Below are 23,872 nucleotides of genomic sequence, written 5' to 3'. Positions count from 1 at the left end.
CCACACTGCAGTCAGAGTGATCATTCTAAATACAAATCCAATCAAGTCACTCCGTTCTTGCTTAACATTCTTCAATGACTGCATTTGCCTCAGGTGCAAATTCAAACTCCTTAGCCTCACTTAAAATCATCTGTAAACTGATCTGACCCTGTTTCCCTCTGCAGAGTCATCTCCTAGAGCTCACTCTAAATTGCAGTCAGACCAGGGTTCTCAGTGATCTAAATGCGCTTCTCCAAATGTGCCCTATATGCCACCACACATTTGCACATGCTGTTCTTTCCCTCCACGATGCTCTCTCTCCCTCTAGGTAAGGAGACCCTTTCTCTATTCTCCCAAGTGTATGGTTCATATCAGGTTGTAGCAAGCAGGGGAGACATCAGAAATTGCAGCACAAGGTGTAGAAAATGCGAGAGGACTTACTGAGATGAGGGTAGAAGTTTAGATGGACAGTATTTACATCTGAAATAAAAGACCTTATTAACTGTTTTTGTATAAAGAGCTTCAAAGTTACATGTAAGACTAAGGTCAAATGGGTTGAGAATGGAACTCTCTGGGGTGGCAGCGGTAGTGATGATATTTCAGTGGCCATAATGGGAGAGAGAATGCTTTCTTTTATCTATCTATCTATCTATCTATCTATCTATCATCTATCTCTCTATTGTCTATCAATCTCTCTCTAATCTATCCATCTCTAGCTTTAGTTGGAGCTCAGGTGCAAAGGTTTAAATTAACCACACTTCTTAGTTTATGCCATATCATTACCATTGGTCCACACAAAGCTGCTGTTTAATGTAGTTTGGTTTTTTGTTTTAACTTTTTAAAACTTTTATGCAGATTCCTTACTCCTATTTCCCTCTTCCCACATAGGAAACTATTCTGATGTCTTTAATGTGGATCCTTTTATTTGTATGCATTCACTGGGGTCCATATATTTAAAATTCACTTTTAGTGGTACTATGTTCTATAGCTCATTCTATATCTTTTTTCACTGTTTTTAATATTATACATGTTGCCATATGTTTTTCAAGTCTGTGGCATTCTAACTGCTACAGTCACCATATTTGACCTATTTGTCTTCCCTTCCCTCATTCCAGGTAATGAGCACCCAGATAGCCTCCAACAAACAGTATTGAAATGTATATTCTCTGTAAGTCCCCTTACGGATGTGTGTGAGACTGTCTTTGTGGTAGGTACTCAGGAACAGGTTCTAGAAATGTGCACACATTAGCTGACAAATGGCACTTGAGCTTTGCCAGGTTGTGCCGTGGAGTGTGCACCCATCCACATACCCACCAGTAGGGCGTGATATCCTTCCCTCCCCAACACTTGATGTTACCCATCTCTCCAGCATCTGCCCACATTACTGGAACAAGGTGATGCCTCATTTTGTTTTTTGTCTTTTAAATGAACTTTATTTTTTAGAGCAGTTTTAAGTTCACAGCAAAGTTGAATGGAAAATAGGGTGTATACTTGCCCCCACCCAGCTTCCTCCACTATCAACATCCTGCAAGAGAGTGGTGCATAAGTTTTTTTGCTTTTAATTAATTAATTTATTTGTTTTTGGCTGCGTTGGGTCTTTGTTGCTGTGTGCGGGCTTTCTCTAGTTGCGGTGAGCGGGGGCTGCTTTTCGTTGTGATGCGCAGGCTTCTCATTCTCATTCTTCTCGTGTTGCAGAGCACGGGCTCTAGGCGTGCAGGCTTCAGTAGTTGTGGCACTCAGGCTCAGTAGTTGTGGCTCGTGGGCTCTAGAGCGCTGGCTCAGTAGGAGTGGCGCACGGGCTGAGTTGCTCCGTGGCATGTGGGATCTTCCCGGACCAGGGCTCGAACCCGTGTCCCCTGCACTGGCAGGCAGATTCTTAACCACTGCGCCACCAGGGAAGCCCCCTGCGTATGTTTTAATTGATGAGCCTACACTGACATATAATCGCCCCAAGTCCAAAGTTTACACTAGGAATTCACTCTTGGTGTTGCACAATCTATAGATTTTGACAAAAGTATAAGGACATGTGTCCACCTTTATAGTATCATACAGAATAGGCTCACTGCCCTAAAAATCCTCTGTGCTCCCCTGATTCATCCCTCTCTCCTTCCTAACCTCTGGTAATCACTGATGTTCCCTGTCTCTGTAGTTTTGCCTTCTCCAGAATGTTACATAGTTGGAATCACATAGGATATAGCCTTTTCTGATTGGCTTCTTTAACTTAGTAATATCATTTAAGATTTCTCCATATCATTCCATAACTTAATTACTTCTTTTTAGTGCTGAGTAATATTTCATTGTCTGGATGTACCACATTTTACTTATCCATTAACCTACTGAAGGATGTCTTAATTACCTCCAAGTTATGACAATTGTGTCTAATTGTTTTGTGAATCCCTTAACTGCTTATTGTGGATATAAATAATTTTACTACTTGTGTCTTTTAACCTTCCTACTCGTTTTGTATGTGGTTGATTTACTACCTTCACTGTATACTTGCCTTTACCAATGAGCTTTTTCCTTTTGTAATTTTCATGTTTTTAGTTGTGGCCTTTTCTTTTTTACTTAGAGAAATCCCTTTAACATTTCTCGTAGAGCTGGTTTGGTGGTGCTGAACTCTTTCAGGTTGGTTTTTTTTTTTTTTTCTTTTTTTACGGAACGCGGGCCTCTGACTGTTGGGGCCTCTCCCGTTGTGGAGCACAGGCTCTGGACGCGCAGGCTCAGCGGCCATGGCTCACGGGCCCAGCCACTCCGTGGCATGTGGGATCTTCCCAGACCGGGGCACGAACCCACGTCCCCTGCATCGGCAGGCGGACTCTCAACCACTGCGCCACCAGGGAAGCTCTTTCAGCTTTTACTTGATGGCAATTATGAATAAAGTTACTACAAATATCTGTGTGCAGGTTTTTGTGTAAATTTCCAACTCATTTGTGTAAATAATAATAAGTGCCATTGTTGGATTGTAGGTAAGAGTATGTTTAGTTTTGTAAGAAACCACAATACTGTCTTCCAAAATAGCTGTAGCATTCTGCATTCCCACCAGCAATGAGTTCCTTCTGCTTCACATCCTCAGCAGCATTTGGTATTGTCAGTGTTCTGGATTTCTACCATCCTAATAGGTGTGTAGTGTCTTAATTTGGATTTCCTTAATGACATACGATGTTGGGCATCTTTTTATATGCTTATTTGCCATCTGTGTATCTTCTCTCGTGAGGTGTCTCTTTAGGTCATTTATCCAATTTTTAATCGGGTTTTTACTTTTTTTATTGTTGAGTTTTAGGAGTTTTATGTGTATTTTGGATAACAGTCCTTTATTAGATGTATCTTTTGCACATAAATACATTCTCTCAGTCTGTGGCTTGTCTTCTCATCCTCTTGACTTCTGCAAAGCAGAAGTTTTTAATTTTAATGAAATCCAGCTTATCAATTATTTCTTCATGGATCATGCCTTTGGTGTTATATGTAAAAAGTCATCGTGAAACCCAAGGACATTTAGATTTTCTTCTATGTTATGTTCTAAGAGTTTTATGGTTTTGCATTTTATATATTGGTCTATGAACCATTTTGAGTTAATTTTTGTAAAGGGTGTAAGTTCTGTGTCTAGGTTCATTTATTTGTATATAGATATCTAGTTGTTCTAGCAGCATTTGTTGAATATTATACAATAATTGTATAATGTGATAAATATTGCTACGTCTGAAATCATATTATGATATACAAATGTGTCAAAGCAATACACTGTATACCTTACTAATGTTACATGTCAAATTTATTCAATTAAAAAAAGACTACCTTTTCTTCTTTGTCAAAGATCAGTTGACTACATTTATGTACATCTATTTCTGGAGTCTATTTTGTTTCGTTGATCTATATGTCTGTTCCTTTGCCAGTACTGCACTGTCTTGATTATTGTAGATTTATAGTAAATTTTGATGTTAGGTGGTATTCTGACTTGGTTCTTGTTCAATATAGTGTTGGCTATTCTGGATCTTTTATCTCTTCATTTAAATGTTGGATTAGTTTGTCAGCATCCACAAAATAACTTCCTGGGATTTTTATTGAAATTTCATTGAATTGATGGATTAAGTTGTGAAGAATTGACATCTGTTTTGTTTAATTTGCATTTCTCTGATACCAATTAGTTAGGCTACCTCTTTATATACTCCTTAGCATTTTGGTTTCCTTTCCTGTAAATTACTTGGTCATATCTTTTGTCTATATATATAAAGTTTTTGAAGTTCCTATCTTTTTCTAGTTGCTTTGCAAGATTTCTGTGTATGCTCTGGATATTGGTCCCTGGTTAGTTTTATACTTTGTAAATATCTTCTCCCGATCTTCTGTCCATTAACTCTATCATTTTGTTCATTGACTAGAGATTCTTAATTTTGCTTTAATCAAATTCATAAATTTCTGTCATTATGGTTTGTGTCTTTGGGATTTTGTTTAATAAGTCTTTCTTCACTGCTAGGTTATGAAGATATTCTCCTGTATTTCCTCCTGTTAATTTCATAGTTTTGTCTTTCACCTTTGGTTCTTTAATGTACTTGTGATCACTTTTGGTCCAAGAATTACTTTAATTTTCTACATGTAGTGAATCAATTTTCCAAATTTTGACTCCAAATAATTAATTATTTCCCAGTTAATTTGTGGTGCTACCTGAATTGGAAATCACATCAAACTCTGGATCTTACTCTGAATAGTACTGGGTCTGATTCTGAGCATTCTGTCTTGTTGCTTTGGCCTATTTGTTATTTCAGTGCAAACCACACTTTTCTTTTTTAATAATGGCTTCATTGTACAGCTGATAGCCTGGTATGGCAGATTTCTGTCAAGTCTTCTTTTTCATTGTTTAGCTGTCTGTGGATGTTTGTTCATCTCTACGATTTATCTTTAACATCTTTATTGGAGTATAATTGCTTTACAACGGTGTGTTAGTTTCTGCTGTATACAAAGTGAATCAGCTATACATACACATGTATCCCCATATCTCCTCCCTCTTGCGTCTCCCTCCCACCCTCCCAATCCTACCCCTCTAGGTGGACACAAAGCACGGAGCTGATCTCCCTGTGCTATGCGGCTGCTTCCCACTAGCTATCTATTTTACATTTGGTAGTGTATATATGTCCATGCCACTCTCTCACTTCGCCCCAGCTTACCTTTTCCCCTCCCCATGTCCTCAAGTCCATTCTCTACATCTGTGTCTTTATTCCTGTCCTGTCCCTAGGTTCATCATAACCATATTTTTTATAGATTTCATATATACATGTTAGCATATGGTATTAGTTTTTCTGTTTCTGACTTACTTCAATCTGTATGACAGACTCTAGGTCCATCCACCTCACTACAAATAACTCAGTTTCGTTCCTTTTATGGCTGAGTAATATTCCATTGTATATATGTGCCATATCTTCTTTATCCATTCATCTGTTGATGGACATGTTTCCATGTCCTGGCTATTGTAAATAGTGCTGCAGTGAACATTGTGGTGCATTGCTCTTTTTGAATTATGGTTTTCTCAGGGTATATGCCCAGTAGTGGGATTGCTGGGTCATATGGTAGTTCTATTTTTAGTTTTTTAAGGAACTCCATACTGTTCTGCATAGTGGCTGTATCAATTTATATTCCCACCAACAATGCAAGAGGCTTCCCTTTTCTCCACACCCTCCCAGCACTTATTGTTTGTAGATTTGTTTGATGATGGACATTCTGATGTGTGTGAGGTGATACCTCATTGTGATTTTGATTTACATTTCTCTAATGATTAATGATGTTGAGCATCTTTTCATGTGTTTGTTGGCAATCTGTATGTCTTCTTTGGAGAAATGTCTATTTAGGTCTTCCGCCCATTTTTTGATTGGGTTGTTTGTTTTTTTATTATTGAGCTGCATGAGCTGCTTGTATATTTTGAAATTAATCCTTAGTCAGTTTCTCCGTTTGCAAATATTTTCTCCCATTCTGGGGGTTGTCTTTTTTATGGTTTCCTTTGTACATTAAGGTAGTTATTGATATGTATGTTCCTATTACCATTTTCTTAATTGTTTTGGGTTTGTTATTGTAGGTGTTTTCCTTCTCTTGTGTTTCCTGCCTAGAGAGTTCCTTTAGCATTTGTTGTAAAGCTGGTTTTGTAGTGCTGAATTCTCTTAGCTTTTGCTTGTCTGTAAAGGTTTTAATTTCTCTGTCGAATCTGAATGAGATCCTTGCTGGTTAGAGTAATCTTCGTTGTAGGTTTTTCCCTTTCGTCACTTTAGATATGTCCTGCCACTCCTTTCTGGCTAGCAGAGCTTCTGCTGAAAGATCAGCTGTTAACCTTATGGGAATTCCCTTGTATGTTATTTGTTGTTTTTCCCTTCCTGCTTTTACTAATTTTTCTTTGTATTTAATTTTTGATAGTTTGATTAATATGTGTCTTGGCATGTTTCTCCTTGGATTTATCCTGTTTGGGACTCTGCACTTTTTGGACTTGATTGACTATTTCCTTTCCCATTTTAGGGCAGTTTTCAACTCTAATCTCTTCAAATATTTTCTCAGTCCCTTTCTTTTTCTCTTCTTTTTCTGGGACCCTTATAATTCAAATGTTGGTGCATTTAATGTTGTCCCCGATGTCTCTGAGACTGTCCTCAATTCTTTTCATTCTTTTTCCTTTTTTCTGTTCTGTAGCAGTTATTTCCACTATTTTATCTTCCAGGTCCCTTATCCGTTCTTCTGCCCCAGTTATTCTGCTATTGATTCCTTCTAGAGAATTTTAAATTTCATTTATTGTGTTGTTCATCATTGTTTGCTTGCTCTGTAGTTCTTATAGGTCCTTGTTAAACGTTTTTTGTATTCCCTCCATTCTATTTCTAAGTGTTTGGGTCATCTTTACTATCACTGCTCTGAATTCTTTTTCAGGTACACTGCCTATGTCCTCTTCATTTGTTTGGTCTGGTGGGATTTTACCTTGCTCCTTCATCTATTGCATATTTCTCTGTCTTCTCATTCTTATTAACTTAATGAGGTTTCCTTTTCACAGGCTGCATGTTTGTAGTTCCCGTTGTTTTTGGTGTCTGCCCCCAGTGGGTGAGGTTTTGTAGGCTTTCTTGTGGAGGGGACTGGTGCCTGTGTTCTGGTGGGTGGGGCTGGATTTTGTCCTTCTGGTGGGCAGGGCCCGTCTGGTGGTGTTTTGGGTTGTCTTTGAACTTAGTGTGACTTTAGGCAGCCTCTCTGCTAATGGCTGGGGTGTGTTCCTGTCTTGCTAGTTGTTTGGCATGGTCTTCCAGCACTGGAGCTTGCTGGCTGTTGGGTGGAGCTGGGTCTTAGTGTTGAGATGGAGATCTCAAGAGCTTTCGCTGATTGATATTACATGGGGCCAGAGGTCTGTTGTGGTCCAATGTCCTGGACTTGGCTCTCCCATCTTGGAGGCTCAGGCCTGACACCTGGCCGGAGCATTAAGACCCTGCCAGCCACAGGGCTCAGAAGAAAAAAAGGATAAAAAAACCCCAACAAATGGATAGAACCCCAAACCAAATAGTAAAAGCAAAACTAAACAGACAAAAATGACACAAAGAAACATACACACACTCATAAAAAGAAAGCAAACAAACAAACAAACCAAAAAAACAAACAGTCAGAACCCTAGGACAAATGGTATAAGCAAACCTAAACAGACAAAAGCACACAGAGACACATATACTTATGGACTCACAAAAAGAGAAAAAATATATTAAAAAGTAAAGAAGAGATCCCCTCAGGCAATCCTGTTCTGCTGAGGCTGGACCTCGGTAGAGAGCAAGGAGACCAATAAACAAATCCACCAATGATAACAAGCACTCAAAACTAAACTAAGATATATATAAAAACCAGAAACAAATCAGATGCAGAAAGCAAACCCCAAGTCTACAATTGCTCCCAACGTCTACCACCTCAGTTTTGGGAACATTCGTTGTCTATTCAGGTATTCCACAGATGCAGGGTTCATCAAGTTGATTGTTGGGATTTAATCCGCTGCTCCTGAGGCTGCATGGAGAAATTTTGCTTTCTCTTCTTTGTTCGCACAGCTCCTGGGTTTCAGCTTTGGTTTTGGCCCTGCCTCTGCATGTAGGGGACCCTCAGGCATCTGTTCCCCACCCTGACCAGAGGAGGATAAAGCCACGGCTGATTAGAGCTCTTTTGCTCACTCATGCCAGGGAGAGGGAGGGGTACAGTAGTCATAATTGGAATGCAGGGCAATCCTGTGGTGGCAGAGGCCAGCGTGACATTGCAACAGCCTGAGGCGTGCTGTGTGTTCTCCTGGGGAAGTTGTCCCTGGATCACGGGACCCTGGCAGTGGCGAGCTGCACAGGCTCCCAGGAGGGGAGGTGTGGATAGTGACCTGTGCTTGCACACAGGCTTCTTGGTGGTAGTGGCGGCAGCATTAGCATTTCATGCCTGTCTCTGAGGTCTGAGCTGATAGCCATGGCTCGCATCCGTCTCTGGAGCTCGTTTAGGCAGTGCTCTGTATCCCCTCTCCTTGCACATCCTGAAACAATGGTCTCTTGCCTCTTAGGCAGCTCCAGACTTTTTCCCTGACTCCCTCCTGACCAGCTGTGGTGCACTAGCCCCCTTCAGGCTGTGTTCATGCCACCAACCCCAGTCCTCTCTCTGGGCTCTGACCTTTGAAGCCCGAGCCTCAGCTCCCAGCCCCCACCCACCCCAGCCGGTGAGCAGACAAGCCTCTCAGGCTGGTGAGTGCTGGTTGGCACTGATCCTCTGTGCGGGAACCGCTCCACTTTGACCTCTTCAGTCCTCTCTCTGGGCTCTGACCTTTGAAGCCCGAGCCTCAGCTCCCAGCCCCCACCCACCCCAGCCGGTGAGCAGACAAGCCTCTCAGGCTGGTGAGTGCTGGTTGGCACTGATCCTCTGTGCGGGAACCTCTCCACTTTGACCTCTGCGCTCCTGTTGCTGTGCTCTCCTCTGTGGCTCCGAAGCTTCCTCCCTGTCCACCACCCATCCCCACCAGTGAAGGGACTCCCTAGTGTGTGGAAACTTTTCCTCCTTCACAGCTCCCTCCCAGAGGTGCAGGTCCGGTTCCTATTCTTTTGTCTCTGTTTATTCTTTTTTCTTTTGCCCTACCCAGGTATGTAGGGATTTTCTTGCCTTTTGGGAAGTCTGAGGTCTTCTGCCAGCGTTCAGTAGTTGTTCTGCAGGAGTTGTTCCCCATGTAGATGTATTTTTGATGTATTTGTGAGGAGGAAGGTGATCTCCATGTCTTACTCCTCTGCCGTCTTGAAGGTCTCCCCTTATAGAATTTTTAGACTCAATTTATAAATTCTTCAAAAAATGCAACCAGCATTTTGATCGGTATTGCACTGAATATGTAGATCAAATTGAGGATATTTATCATCTTTATAATATTAAGTCATCTCATTCAAGAATTTGAATTGTCTCTCCTTTCATTCAGATCATCTGTATATTCTTTTTTTTTGCGATACGTGGGCCTCTCACTGTTGTGGCCTCTCCCGTTGTGGAGCATAGGCTCCAGATGCACAGGCTCAGCGGCCATGGCTTACAGGCCCAGCCGCTCCACGGCATGTGGGATCTTCCCGGACCGGGGCACGATTGGCAGGCGAACTCTCAACCACTGCGCCACCAGGGAAGCCTGAGATCATCTGTATATTCTTTAAATTTTTTTTTTTTTTTGCGGTACGCGGACCTCTCACTGCTGTGGCCTCTCCCGCTGCGGAGCACAGTCTCCGGACGCGCAGGCTCAGCGGCCATGGCCCACAGGCCCAGCCGCTCCGCGGCATGCGGGATCCTCCCGGACCGGGGCACGAACCCGCGTCCCCTGCATCGGCAGGCGAACTCTCAACCACTGCGCCACCAGGGAAGCCTGAGATCATCTGTATATTCTTCATTGAATCTTTAATTTTTCTCCATGGCAGTCTTTTCTAAATTAATTCCTAGATACTTTATAGTTTTGAACTGTGAATGTCACTTTATCTTTATTTTATAATATGCCTTTTATGATTTTGTAAGTTTAAAGTATTTAAGTTGATATCGTATCTAGCAACCATGCTGAGCTATCTGAATAGTTATGTTATTTGGGGGCTTGAAGAAACAGAATGTATTGTTTAGTAGTTGTGGATGCCAGACATCTAAAATCAGTAACACTGTACCAACATCAAGGTGTGGGCAGGGCCACACTCCTTCTGGAAACTCTAGGGGAAAAGCTGTTCATTGCCTCTTCCACCTTCTGATGGCTGCCAGCATTCCTTGGCTTGTGGCCACATCACTCCACTCTCTGCCACCATGGTTACATTGCTTTCTCTCTTGTACATATCAAATCTCCCTCCGTCTCCCTCTTATAAGGATACATGTGTTTGCATTTAGGGCCCACACATATAATCCGACATAATCTCTTCATCCCAAAATCCTTAATTTATTCATATATGCAAATTTTTTTCAGATAAGGTAATGTGTACAGGTTCTAAGGAATAGCATCTTGTATCTTTAGGGGCCATTATTCAGCCTACTATGCTTTCTCAACTTGGTAAAATATATATAACTCAGCTCCCAATATTGCATATTACTTAATGAAGAGACACTAAGGCATTCCCACTAAAGTCAGGTACTAGAGAGGAATCATACAACTCCTATGTAACATTATTTTGAAGCTTTTACCTATTTTAATTAGACAAGAGAAAATAATTGCAGGATATAATAGTTGGACATGAAGAGTTAGAACTCTATTTTCAGATGACATGATTAGACATGTGGAAAATCCAAAAGAATTAATTAGAAGTGACCTCAAATAAAATAATTTAGTAATGTAGCAGCTTATAAAATTAACATTCAAAATCAATAACATTCATAATAGAAACAAAAACCAATTACAAAATGTAATGGAGGAGAAGATCCTCTTATGATTTAAAAAAAAAAAATTGCTAAGGTAAAACTTAATAAGAGGTATCCAGAACCTACATGAGGAAAATAAGCCTGAAAGTTATAAAAGTTGATTCAACAAATGGAAAAATGTGCCTCGTTCTTGGATAGAAAAACTCAACATCATTTAAAAATATGTTTTCTCTATTTTTATTTATAAATTTATGAAATGCCCAATAATGTTATCATCAGATCTTTTCCCCCTGTAGCAACACGATATGATTATAAAACTTGTCTGAAAGAACAAACAAGGAAGAATGGTTAAAACATCCTGAAAGACAACAGCAATTGGGTGAGAGAATGGGAGGGTTTGCAGTTACATTACAGCAAACCACAAACGCTTTATAATTAAGACAGTTTGGTATTGACACATTAATAGACAGACAGACAAGCGGGACAAGAGAGTGATGAGAAATAGAATAATATGCAATGGAAATTTAGTATATAATAAAGGGAGCATCTCAAATCAGTAAGGATAAGATACATTTTTAAAAATAAATATTTTTAATAATAGAAGATTGTGGTTTACTTACAGAAAGATTAGCACACTTAAGAAAATTTAGCATAGTAGTTGTCAATGGAACTCAGCTGGCCAAACTATTAAAACATTGTTTCTTGCTTTATAGCTCTGGACTGAAATCACAGATAATGGTTTCATTGTGTTCACTTTAAACTAGAGATATAAACTGTTTAATAAGTGAAATTGAGATGATGTGTAGCCAGTGTTGTGCTGATAAATGTTTAATACATACACATTTACACGTGTTTGTGTGTATATATCAATATCAATATCTATATCTATACACATATATATGCATGTATATATGCATACTATTAATTTTACTGATATAAAGGATATTTAGTAATTTATTAATAGTAATAAAATATACAATATTCTCTATTGTCAACACCATATAATTAATTGATTCTCACAGAATGCTTTCTTTGATTTTTGCCAAATTCTTATCCATAACCAACCTATGGTTGTAATTGTTGAGTGTAGCTTTCATGTGAATGTAGGTTGATATTTTCATTTACATTAATGAGTAAGCTGAAAGTGAAATGACAATGTTGAATCTTGACTTATTTGTGAAGGACATTAGTGACTTCTTTGCTGAATTGGATAGTATGTTCCAACTACTGGAAGATTATTTCTTAATTTTTTTGTGCTATTCACAGTGTAACAGCTACAGACAAATGCACTTTTAAGATGAATCTACATTGTTGACATTTTCTCCATCATTGTCTTAAGTCTAGGCCAGAGGTCAGCAAACTTTTTCTAAGGGTCACATGGGAAATACTTTAGACTTTTGGGGCCATTTAGTATCTGTTGCAACTATTCACCTCTGCCATTATAGCACAAAAACATCCACAGATAATAGGTCAAAAAATGGGTGTGGTTGTGGTCCAGTAAGTTTTATTTACAAAAACAAGTGGCAGGTTGGATTTGGCCTACTGGCCATAGTGATCTCTATAGTATACAGTCAACAAAACAATAACTTAAGCCCCGATTTTGGCACTGCCAACTTTCATGATGTGAATACTACCACCATAGTCAATTTCATACTAGCAATATGATTTTTAATACTGAGTTGAGGAGAGATGTACAGCAGTATGCCATTCTAGAGTCTTACCACCACAGACAAAAATAACCCCAAGAACCTTGATAATAGTAAAATGTATTAAAATAATCAGGAAGTGATGAGTTTTGAATATTTATTAACTTTGCTTTGAACATGATTTATTTCATTGTACATTTATATAATTTATTTTGTAATAATGGCTGTGTTTAACAATCAGCTCACAAAATTCCTGAAAATTTAACAATCAGCTCTTGTGAGCTGTCATGAGCCAGCTACAGCACACCACTGTGTGTAGCCATGTGGGAATAGAGAAAATTGGATTCATTATTTACAGTATATACCAGAATAAATTCCAAATGGATCAGAAACACAAACATAAAAATAAGATGAAACCATGCAAGTACAAGGCAAGACATGGATGAATTCCTCTATAAAATGGGAGTAGGGAAAACTTTCCAGACTATGGCTTGAAAGCCAGAGGTATTAAGGGAAATGAGATAGATTAGCTTCAGAAAATGAACTGAGGATTATTCTTTCTTTTTGCATTTTCTGGAACGACTTATGTAACAGGAATTGTGTTTTTAACAGTTTGATAGAGTCAATTTTAAAAGCATCCAGGCCTAGAGCAATTTGGGATGGAGTTTTAACTACCAATTAAATTTCTTTGATCCTTGTAGGTCTATTTTAAATTCCTTTTTTATTCTTGTACCAGTTGACGTCTTATGTTTTCTAGGAATTTATCCATTTTATCTGTTTGTTTTTTAAATCTGCAGTTATTTCCCCATCTTCATTTTGATCTGTGTTTTATTTACTTTCGTTGTCTCTTTTTCCTCTTGATCAGTCTTATCAGAGGTTTATCTTGGTAATTTTTTCAAAGTAGAACTTTAGTTTTATTAATTTCCTCTACTAAGAAAAGTCATTATATTGTTTCTTTTCCTTTATTATATCCTTTTTCTTCTTTGGGTTTGCTTTGATGTTCTTTCTTATAACTTCCTGAGTTGGATGTTTAGCATATTTTTCTTTTTTAATATTTATTTATTTAAATAAATAAATATTGGCTGTGCCGGGTCTTAGTTGAGGTATGCAGGGTTGCGGGCTTCTTAGTTGCGGCATGCATGTGAGATCTAGTTCCCTGCAAGGATCGAACCCAGCCCCCTGCTTTGGGATTGCAGAGTCCCCCCACTGGACCAATGGGGAAATCCCTCTTTTCAACTTTTATTGTTTCCTGATAAGCATATTTAAAGGTGTAAATGCTCCTTCAAACACTGCTTTGGGTATGTCCCACACATTTTGTGTCTTCATGTTCATTCAATTCTAGATAGTCTCTCATTTTGATTATAATTTAATTTTAACCTATGAGTTATTTAGTAACATGGTATTTTCAAAATATAGGACATTTAAAAAAACCTTTCCTGTTACTAATTTCTAATATTAATTCATCTGCATGATATTGTTCCTGGCAAGTTTATTGAGACTTCCTGTAGGCCTAATCTGTTAGTTTAAACATGTGTATGCTTCTAAAAATGTGTATTTGCTATTTGTTGCGTGAACTACTATAGCATATGTATCAAAGCATATATATTATACATAGCATACCACTGAACATTCATATCAAAGATCTGAACAATATAATTAATAGGATAAGCCCACTAATTATACTGTTTAGATAAGGGTCTGCTTAATTTTTGTTTGCTTAATACATTTTTGATAGTATGGTTTTAAAAGCTCCAACTATTTATATGTTTCTCTCCATATGCTGTCAGTTATTGTGACCTATTGTTAGGTGCATACATGTTTGTGATGGTTATCTCTTCTCATTCTATTTTTTGTTTACCTTTTACCTTAATTTTTTTTTTAATCCACTATTATTATTGCTATTCCAGCCTTCTTTCATGGTTTTGGGGTTTTTTTTCTTCCTGTCTTGAACTCTTTCATTTTCAACCTTTTTGTGTCTTTTGGTTTTCAGAATTTTTCTCATACACAACATATGTTTGGATTTTGTTTTTATTTCTTAATACCCTCAGAAAGTATTTTTCTTTTTATTTGTGAGTTAAATCCACTTACATTTATTGTAATTTCTTTTATATTAGAAATTATTTCTCCCACCATATCTTGTATTTCAATTTATTGCATTTTCTGCTGGCTCAAAAAATTATTCTATTTTTGTTCAAGTGTAGCTGCTTAAGACCCTTCCTCATGTTTACTTATCCTATTACTTTCTTAAATTTATCAATGTCTGTATATCCAAGGAAATAATTTTTAAAACTTCCAGAAATAATGAAGAGATCGTCAACTAGAATAAGAATCAAATTGAACAGTGGGTGCAAGATGACAAACGGGAAAAATACTTTTTAAATATTAAAAGAAAATAAACTTGAACCTAGAATTTTATATCCAGCCCAATTCTTTCAAATGTAATGACTTTAAAAAATATACATATACACATATTTGTATATATATGTGTATGTGTGTATACATACATACATACATACACACATATATATTCATTTCACTTCCAATGCTGAAGCCTTGAAACTACAGAACAGGTAGTTGGGAAGGGAAGATGGAAGTCAGGTGGGGGTGAGCAGGACAAGTTGGAACCCTTATAGAAGCACAAGCTGGAACCTGTGGACAGACTGAAACTTATGTTAGTTCTTGTTACCTCTAACCTTGAATATATGTGTTTCTTGCAGAAATCGGGGGCTTTTATCACCATGGCCAAACACACACCTGGTCCAGGAATCAGAGAACCTTAAGGGGATCTATGGAAGATGGAGCATTTGGAGGCTCCACTGCTTCTTCACACCAGTGAAGTGAGGTGGCAGGTAAGTGACAACACCTTTAGAACCTTTCACAGGGATCTTGCTTATGGCCCACCCTAACTGGAAACATACAAGAAAGGGGATTTGGGGAAAGGGAGTTCAGCCTAGCTAAGCTGACACAGCACAAAGCCACGGCTCACAGGTGTTGGCCCTTTTCCTTCCATCATCTACATCTCCTAGCTTCTTTGTATTTTTTGTCTCTTTATCCTTTCCTGATGACCTCTAGGAGAGTTTCTCAATCTGATCTTCCAACTCAGTGATTTATTCACCTTTGTCCATCTTGCTATGTATCTTATCTATTGCCTTTTTCACTCTAGCTATTACATATTTCATACCTACTTCTCAGTTTAGTCCTTTCTTATGTTTTCTTGTTCTTGCTTCACATTGCTGGTATCAGCCTTAGCCTCTTAATATATTCATCATAATTATTTTAATTTCTTGGTCCATTTCCTCTTACAATTCTATATGATTTAGATGGTTTATACTGTTGAGTTTGTTGTCTTTCTTGTATAGTAGTTGTATTCCTTCTATGGCTTTCTGGTTATTTCTTTGAAAGAATTGCTCTTCCCCTTTGATATCAGTTACTACACAAGGTTCTGTGGTGGGAAATGGCTACAACCCAGCCTTCAGTTGATGTACCTGTAGATGAAACAAAGCCAGGGAAGAGAGCCTCATAGAACTGATGGTGATCATTCTAATTTTCCATCATCTACAAATAACTTCTCTAGTATGTCTTTCCCATTTAAACTCTCTGGAAGTAATCCCCATAGATTCACTCTCCCTGCCCTGGGGGTTTGGAGAATACCCAAAGGTAACTGGTCAGTACACACCACCCTTTCCATCCCTCCTTTCTCCTGCAGGGCTTTTGCACATCTCTTATTGTACCCTCCTGACCCCTGCAGCCGTGACTGTTGCTGCCAGTTTCTTCAGTGATTGGCGGTCTGTCACCGTCCCCGGTGGCAAGAAGTGAGAACAGACGAGACCCTCTCCTTTCACCCCTCTTCTCACAGCCACCTTAGCTGCCTTCCCTGGCCGGTTGAAGCCTTCTCTCCTTTCACTCATACCCCCACCCCTCCGCAGCCCTCACATAACACTTCTGAGTCTTCAGACTCCCTAGGGACTTCTCATAGGGTTGTATTTTATTCATTTTTGGTCATTAGATCCTCAAATACGAGTTTCCCTCCAGCTTCTATAGTTTCTCTAGGGTTGATTTTTGGGAAGCAGCCAGTGGCCAGTGTAGTTTGTCATTTTGACAGGATGAGAGAATGGTTTCTAGAATGAACAGGTGTACCATAAAAAGGGGAGAATTAGAGACAGCAGATGTATGAGTTTTAAGGACAGAAAGGCTACAAGTGCACACCAAGAGATGCTTTTTTCTGTGTTTAATTTTTAAAATTTATCTATCTATCTGTAACTATGTAAATGTATTTATGTATGTTTGCATATATATGTGACTTTAAAAGTGAAATAATGCTGTCAGGCTTATAATGAAAACAGCAGTCTTCACCCCTTCCTGCTCCAAACTTCTGCTCCCTCAAGGCAACATATTTCGACATTAAAAAAAAAACTGTTTATTCTGGTGTTTACTTCCACATTCTAAGTAACATGCTTATATTGCTGTTTTTTGATTTTTAAATGTTAGCTATTATCTTTGGTTTCCTACTGTAGAAGATGGGAACTTGTACCCAATGTATTTTCCCTTCCAACGAGTTCTCTTCCCCTTCTTACTCCAACTCCTAATATAGTTACGTCACTGCTTTCATTTAATATTGAGTGTTTACACTATCATGCCCACATAAACACTATTTACAGTTAAGACCTGCAGCATCCTAAGATTATATTTCCTTCCTTAAATAACTTTTTATTTTCTTAGGGTTAATACTTGTCTCTCCCCATTCCCACCACTGTAGTTCAGTGCTCTCTATAACCTGTCCTAATCCTCTGATGGAGTTGTTGGATAGTTTCAGATGAAAACATCAGGTGATCTACCTGATTCTTCCCCTCCCCATTCCCATCCCTTTTGTACAAGCGCCATCTTCCTGCTCACACTAGAATGCTAGTTAAACCTTCCCTTTATCATCATCTTGAAACTTCCTTTGCCTGCCTCCCTGTATGAGATCTCCTATTTCCTAATTTTGTATCTCCTTCTTTCTTCCCTTGTTTGGTGATGAAACTAATATTTTCTGGTCGCTTCCTAAAAAAGAGTCCATAAGAGGTAAAAGTTCAAGTCTGCGTGCAGTGGTCATTTGTTATTCAGGCTGCCCCACATTTTTGAACACCCCTTTCTCATTGTTTTAATAGTTTCCCACATTATAAATTCTGCATTCTTAAAGGAAGACATTTTTCAGGTCATTTTCTAGTTGTTGGATTGCAGACATGTGGCTTTGATTATACTTGTCAGCTGCATCTTTGCCAGAGTCAGAATCTGGATCCATAACTGGATTACTTGGGAAAGAGGTAGGGCCTAAGGCTTCCACTTGGCAGGTGCAGATCTGGGTGCAGCAGCACAGCAGGGCTCTGAAGTGATGGCAGAGACAGAGGTAGGACCTGGAACCAGTGCCAGCAGCCTCCTGACTTGGTGGTTTCTGTGAGAGGCAGTGACTCCCTCACTGGGCAGCTCTGTGCCATGGTGCTCGGGTGTCACTCGTGGAAACACAGTCCATTTCTTCCACCTCAGTCTGTGTATTCTGTCTCATGACTAGTCCTTTTGGCTTAAACTGATATCTCAGTCTGTTAGGACCGCTATAACAGAATACCACAGACTGGGTGGCTTAAAACCAACAGAAATTTATTTCTCACAGTTCTGGAGGCAGCATGCTCGGGTTCTGGTGACGGTCCCCTTCCAGGTTGCAGACTGCCAACTTCTTGCTGTGTCCTCACATAGCAGAAGGGGCAAGGGAGCTTTCTTGGGTCTCTTTCATAAAAGGTATTAATCTCATTCATGAGGGCCATTCACCACCCTCCTGATACCATCACACTAGGATTTCAACATACAAATTTGGGGGAGACGCTAATATTCAGACCATAGCAACTGGCTAGAATAACTTCTGCTATATTAAACTAGGCTGGCTAATATGCCTTGCATGCCTAAAGGTATCTTTATTCTACTATAAGATATAAGGGTTTGATTGAGACTAGAATTCTAATTTGGAAATCATTTCCCTCAAAAACTAGACAGCATTTCTTCATTACCTCTGGCTTCTATTGTTGTTGCTTAGAAGTCTGAAGTTGCTCTTTTTCCTGAATCTACATGTGATTCACTTCTCTCCAAAGCTTTTTTGTTTATCTTAAAGTAGTATTTAATTTAAAGTTTTTCTTTTTCTTTCTATTATCATTTTTTTTTGCTGTACGTGGGCCTCTCACTGTTGTGGCCTCTCCCGTCGCGGAGCACAGGCTCCGGATGCACAGGCTCAGCGGCCATGGCTCACGGGCCCAGCTGCTCCGTGGCATGTGGGATCTTCCTGGACTGGGGCACGAACCAGTGTCCCCTGCATCGGCAGACCGACTCTCAACCACTGCGCCACCAGGGAAGCCCTAAAATTTTTCTTTTTTTGTTATCAAATTTACAAATGGTCATATTTTAAAGTCAAATAGTTCTAGATGTTGTTTTATGAAAAACAACTATTTTCTGACTTGGTGCCCCCATTTCCTTATGATAGGAAACAGCCACTTTTACTAGTAGTATATATGAATATATAGTTAAATGCATTTTTAGCCCATATGAAATGGATCCCAGGAAGTTTTTCAAAATTCTCACATTTGGCTGTTATTCACTTTTTCAAGAAAACATTACAGATAAAAGAAGATGACTGCCTTGTATCTAAACAGACTTTAGGATATAGATGTTAGAGATCACATAATAACAATTGTTGGTGAGATTTTCCATCTTTTTACTCATTTGGTGGTAGAATCTTAATCTGGGCTGGGGCCTGAAATAGAAGGAGCTTCTATTTCTAGGGGATGGCTCCATGAATGAGAGGTCTTTGAGGTTCCTGAAACCAGCATCCAGGATGGGACTCCTCACCTTGGAAAAGGGGGGGTAGTGAAATCTTAAGAGCTGCAGTTGAAAGCCCAGGAAGGTTGTTGTGGAGCTTCTTGGCCGAGCCTAGCACTGTGGGATTGGGCTCCCCCTCCAGGGAACCTAGAAGAACCACTAGAGGCTGGGCAGGCGGTGCACTGCAGAGGCCAGCCTCAGCTGATCACCTTCTATTATATTTAAGCACCTTCAGAAACAGCAGCATGGGGCAGAGGAAGCCGCTCCAGGCTGTCCAGGCTTCAGCTGCAACTTCATCTGCCTTCCCTGTGCCTGCTTACTCCAAGCCAACCAGCATTGGTAGCAGTGGTGAAATTCTCCAGCCATAATGGAGTGCGTTTGGCTCCAAAGTAGCAAAGTAGTATGATAGAAACAAACAGGATTCCCTCCTTAGACTTTTTAGCATCTTGGAATCCTGGAATTTCTACATGTATGGAAGGGATGAGGGGATCCAAGAGATAAATTGATTTCCTGCTAATATGGACATTGGGGGCTCCAGTGCATCATCAGGGACCCTCCTGAGGCAAGACTGGCTGTTATTCAACAACCTGTGAAGTAAGATGTACTGGTTACACAAATTATATTTTACCGACACTATCTTTCAGTTTCTCTTGACACTAACAACTCTGGTTACCTGCTGTATGGACTGAATATTTGTGTCTCCCCCCACCCCCCAAATTCATATGTTAAAATCCTAATCCCAATGTGATGGCATTAGGAGGTGGGCTTTGGGGAGGTGATTAGGTCATGAAGGTGGAACCCTCATGAATGGGAATAACGACCTTATAAAAGAGGCCCCAGAGAGCTCTTGTCCCTTCCTCCATGTGAGGACACGATGAAAAGACTACTGTCTATGAACCAGGAAAGCAGGTTCTTGCCAGATGCCAAATCTGTAGGCACCTTGATCTTGGACTTCCCAGGTTCCAGAAATGTGAGAAATAAATATTTCTTGTGTAAGCCAACCAGTTCATGGTATTTTTGTTATAGCAAAACAAGACCCCTGTGATTTAATTTTTTTTTTTTTAATGTTTAGTGGTTGAAGATGAGAGGTTGGGGAGCACAAAGTGGGAGGGACTAGACCTGCCTTTATTTTTCTTTGTCCAAAGTTCCATCCTAAGTTGCCCCTGTTGAACCAAAAGAGTTTCTACACCTCACAAAGCTAAATTTGAATCCACTTTGCATATTTCTTCTATGCAGAATAGGATGTTTTATCAAAGATAGGGAAGAAAAGCTTAACAGCTTTAAAGGTGGACATAAGGAGCTCTGACCTTAGTTTCCCTGAACAATAGCCCAAAACAAAAATGCTAAAAAAAAAAACAAAAAACAATCCCCAAGCCACAAAACAAAACACCCAAAACAAACAGAAGTGCTTGGTGAATCGTTAGATTCCTGTACCAGGGTGAATAATACAGTTTCCACAAACAATGATGAGTCTGATAAGAAACTCGGAGCAGTGTTGGCCGCGGAAGATTTTCTGAAAATGAAGAGGCAAATAGCCCAAACCAGGCCACACATCTGTGACCCTTGCTAAATGGCTTGTTTGCTCCATCACAGCTGTTTTCAAGGTCCTGGAAGTCAGTTCCTTTGCTTAATCCAAGGTGAATTGGACCCACAGAGTCTTTCAGTCACACACAGTCCTGTCATAGTCATATTTGCACAGACGTTGTGTCAGCTGTCCTGATTCCTTGGATGATGTGAGGCTGTAGCTATGACTGTGAATAATGAAAGACACATTCTTCCTTTGTAGTTAGAGAAAGGGCACCAAAGAACAGATCCATATATTAAATGGAAGGTGTAGGTTGGAAATGAACAAATGGATTCCAATAAGATAAGGGAGATTACTTAAATTTGATAGCAAGTTGTTATAGCTTGAAGATATTCAAATATGAGAGGTTCTAGTCAAGCATTTTTTACTAGAAAAAGCAAATCTCTAAAGTAAGCAAAAGTAATCAGAATGTATCAGCTCAAGAGAGAACAAGATATGGCACTTGGAAACAAAAGGTAATAATGGCAATAATAATGTTCAGCTTCTGTTATTTTTTGAGGCTGGTTCAATAAAATGTAACGTAACATTAGCAGTTTCTTGGAAAAAAAACAGCCAACTGTTCTTCTCTTTTATCTATGGCTCCATATTCCACATAAATTATTCACTGCTGTGGTTAGTTCCTCATAGTTGGTGCATCCCCAAAGAATTCTGTGATGTTAAGTAACAATGAAAGTAGAATTTGTAATATTTTGTTAACTAAAGCTTTATTTATAAATGATCATCCATTTGTTTTTAACCTAAATGCTTCCTCAATTTCAACTATTGGTTTCACTCCATTCAAATCTAGGATTCTTACTATGTATGCTATAGTCTGGTATATTATGCCATCTTTTTCAATTCAAAATATCCTCGTCATGGAAACAGTGATTTTTCCCACATTGCTTGCTAACCTGTTACCTTTCCACAGCCTTGGAGGGATGGCTGTATAATGTGTTATACTGAGAACAAAATCAAGTTGAGGCAGTGTCTTCTAGGTGTTTCTGTTTAATCAAGCTGGGTATCAGAACCCTAACATCAGCTTGGGTTTATCTGGCCAGTTATCTGTATGATAATTTTGAGGATCTTTTTAGCTGAGGACTTTATAAAGATAATAAAATGATTTTTTGAGAATAATTGAAACCAAAGCCCTGGAATTAAAACTAATTATCAACTTTGGCATTAATATAAACAACAAACTGTAAGCTATCGCAAGTGGAATTTGATCTCATTTTCCAGTTCTTCCTCCTCTGTATGAATGGCTCAGGGAGTTTTTTTCTGTTAACATATCTCTTCTGCTGAGCTCCCCTTTTCCTCATCAACAGTCCATGCTTTTCAATGTCCCTGGCTCTCTGTGCTGGGATGGGCCCATATTGCAGTTTCTCTGGCTCTATGTATGTCAAGTCTAAAGTTTGCTTCAAGTCTAGGCTGTATCCATTGTTATTGTAGACCTGCTTGAGTGTGGGATGCTCTAGAAAATACTGATGTCCTACTGTACTTGAGTATCTGGGAGCACCTATGGATTCTGTGCCAGTCCCTCCATTCTTTCCTTCTCAGCAAGCACTGTCCTGCTTCCACCCTCCCTCCTCCAGCTGTGGTGTAGTCCTCTCGCTGTTGTCTTGGATGATGTGCAGGATTCTAGTCACCTTCTTTTGGCTGAAAGAGTGTCTCCCTCATGGAGGTAAGGTGAAATAAATTCCTCCACTCAGTGGTACCAAGATATTTCCTGCTCAGTGCCGTTAAACATCCCCCAAACTACAGCGGTTCAGGAGATGTACGATTACTGTCTACAGAACTTGCAAGGAAACCACTTAGACATGAGGATGTGTGTTGTGGAATTAGGGAAAATGGCTCACACCTCCATCACCAACAAAACTCTCTCCCTCCCTCCCTCTTGCCCTTCCTTCCTTTCTTCCCTTCTTATTCCTTTCAGTTGCTTTGGAAAGAAGTTTGACTTATCACATACTGGACATGGAGGTGGTGGTTTATTAACCCATATTCCCACACATTTCAGTCTTGACTCTGCATCAGAATAATATCTAACAGCTTAAAAAAAAAAGAAAAAGATTAGCAGTTTCAGCCCCACTTTTAAACTACTGAAACAGAATCTCTGGGGATGAGACTCAGAAGTCTGTATTTTGAAAAATCTCCACTCTTTAAAATATATGCAGCCAGATTTGAGAATCCACAGCCTGAATGTTGCCTGCTATAACAATGATGTATCAAGTACTACAGCGGATTGCACTGATCGTGTTAGAGTTAGTTTAGTTTACCTCTCTCTTTGATGGCCTGGCTTGAGGGACAGGATAGTGACGAGGTTAAGAGTATAAATGGTTACATAAGACTGCCAAAGTTCAAATTCTTATTCTACCTCTGGGTGTTTTATTGAGCAAATTATTTAATCTCTTCATGTTTCAGTTTATTCATCTGTAAAGTGGCATTAAAAATAGTACTTTTCTCATAGCACTGTTGGATGATTAAATAAGATGAGAAAAGTAAAGCACTAAGAACAGCACCTGACACACAGTAAAGGCTGTCAAAATATCAGCCGTTGCCATTATATGGACAAGCTTGAATCATAAAGGTCTACTGGAGTTTGAAAAGACTTTAAAAGATGACCTAATCCTCAGGCACTTGGATATTATGATTCCCATTTTAGATTAGAAAGCTCAGGTTCTTTTTTTTTTTAATGTCTTTATTGGAGTATAATTGCTTTACAATGGTGTGTTAGTTTCTGCTTTGTAACAAAATGAATCAGTTATACATATGTCCCCACATCTCTTCCCTCTTGTGTCTCCCTCCCACCCTCCCTATCCCGCCCCTCTAGGTGGTCACAAAGCACGGAGCTGATCTCCCTGTGCTATGCGGCTGGAAAGCTCAGGTTCTTAAGTGATGTGCTTGCCCAAGATGATTCAGGATGAAAATAACAACTATAATAACAAAAACAATAACAAGTAGTATCTATTGTGTTTACAACATGCCAAACACTGTATTAAGTGTTTGATGTACTTAACCCAGTACATTAACCCATATCATT

At 39.3% G+C, this 23,872-nt stretch overlaps 1 protein-coding gene across 1 annotated transcript in view; it reads left to right on the top strand.

Annotated features, from left to right (window-relative positions):
• MEGF10 (multiple EGF like domains 10) overlaps positions 1 to 23,872 on the top strand; it is a 346,338-nt gene that overhangs the window by 80,130 nt on the left and 242,336 nt on the right. The window contains exon 2 of the mRNA XM_024757156.1: positions 15,152 to 15,283. The gene's annotated coding sequence lies outside the window, so the exon portion shown is untranslated. The remainder of the gene's footprint in view (positions 1 to 15,151; positions 15,284 to 23,872) is intronic.

This window comes from Neophocaena asiaeorientalis, unplaced genomic scaffold (assembly GCF_003031525.2).
Source record: "Neophocaena asiaeorientalis asiaeorientalis breed wild unplaced genomic scaffold, Neophocaena_asiaeorientalis_V1.1 scaffold149, whole genome shotgun sequence".
NCBI classification, from domain to species: Eukaryota; Metazoa; Chordata; class Mammalia; order Artiodactyla; family Phocoenidae; genus Neophocaena; species Neophocaena asiaeorientalis.
Note: the sequence above shows the minus strand (reverse complement) of the source record. Positions and strands in the feature narration are given on the sequence as shown.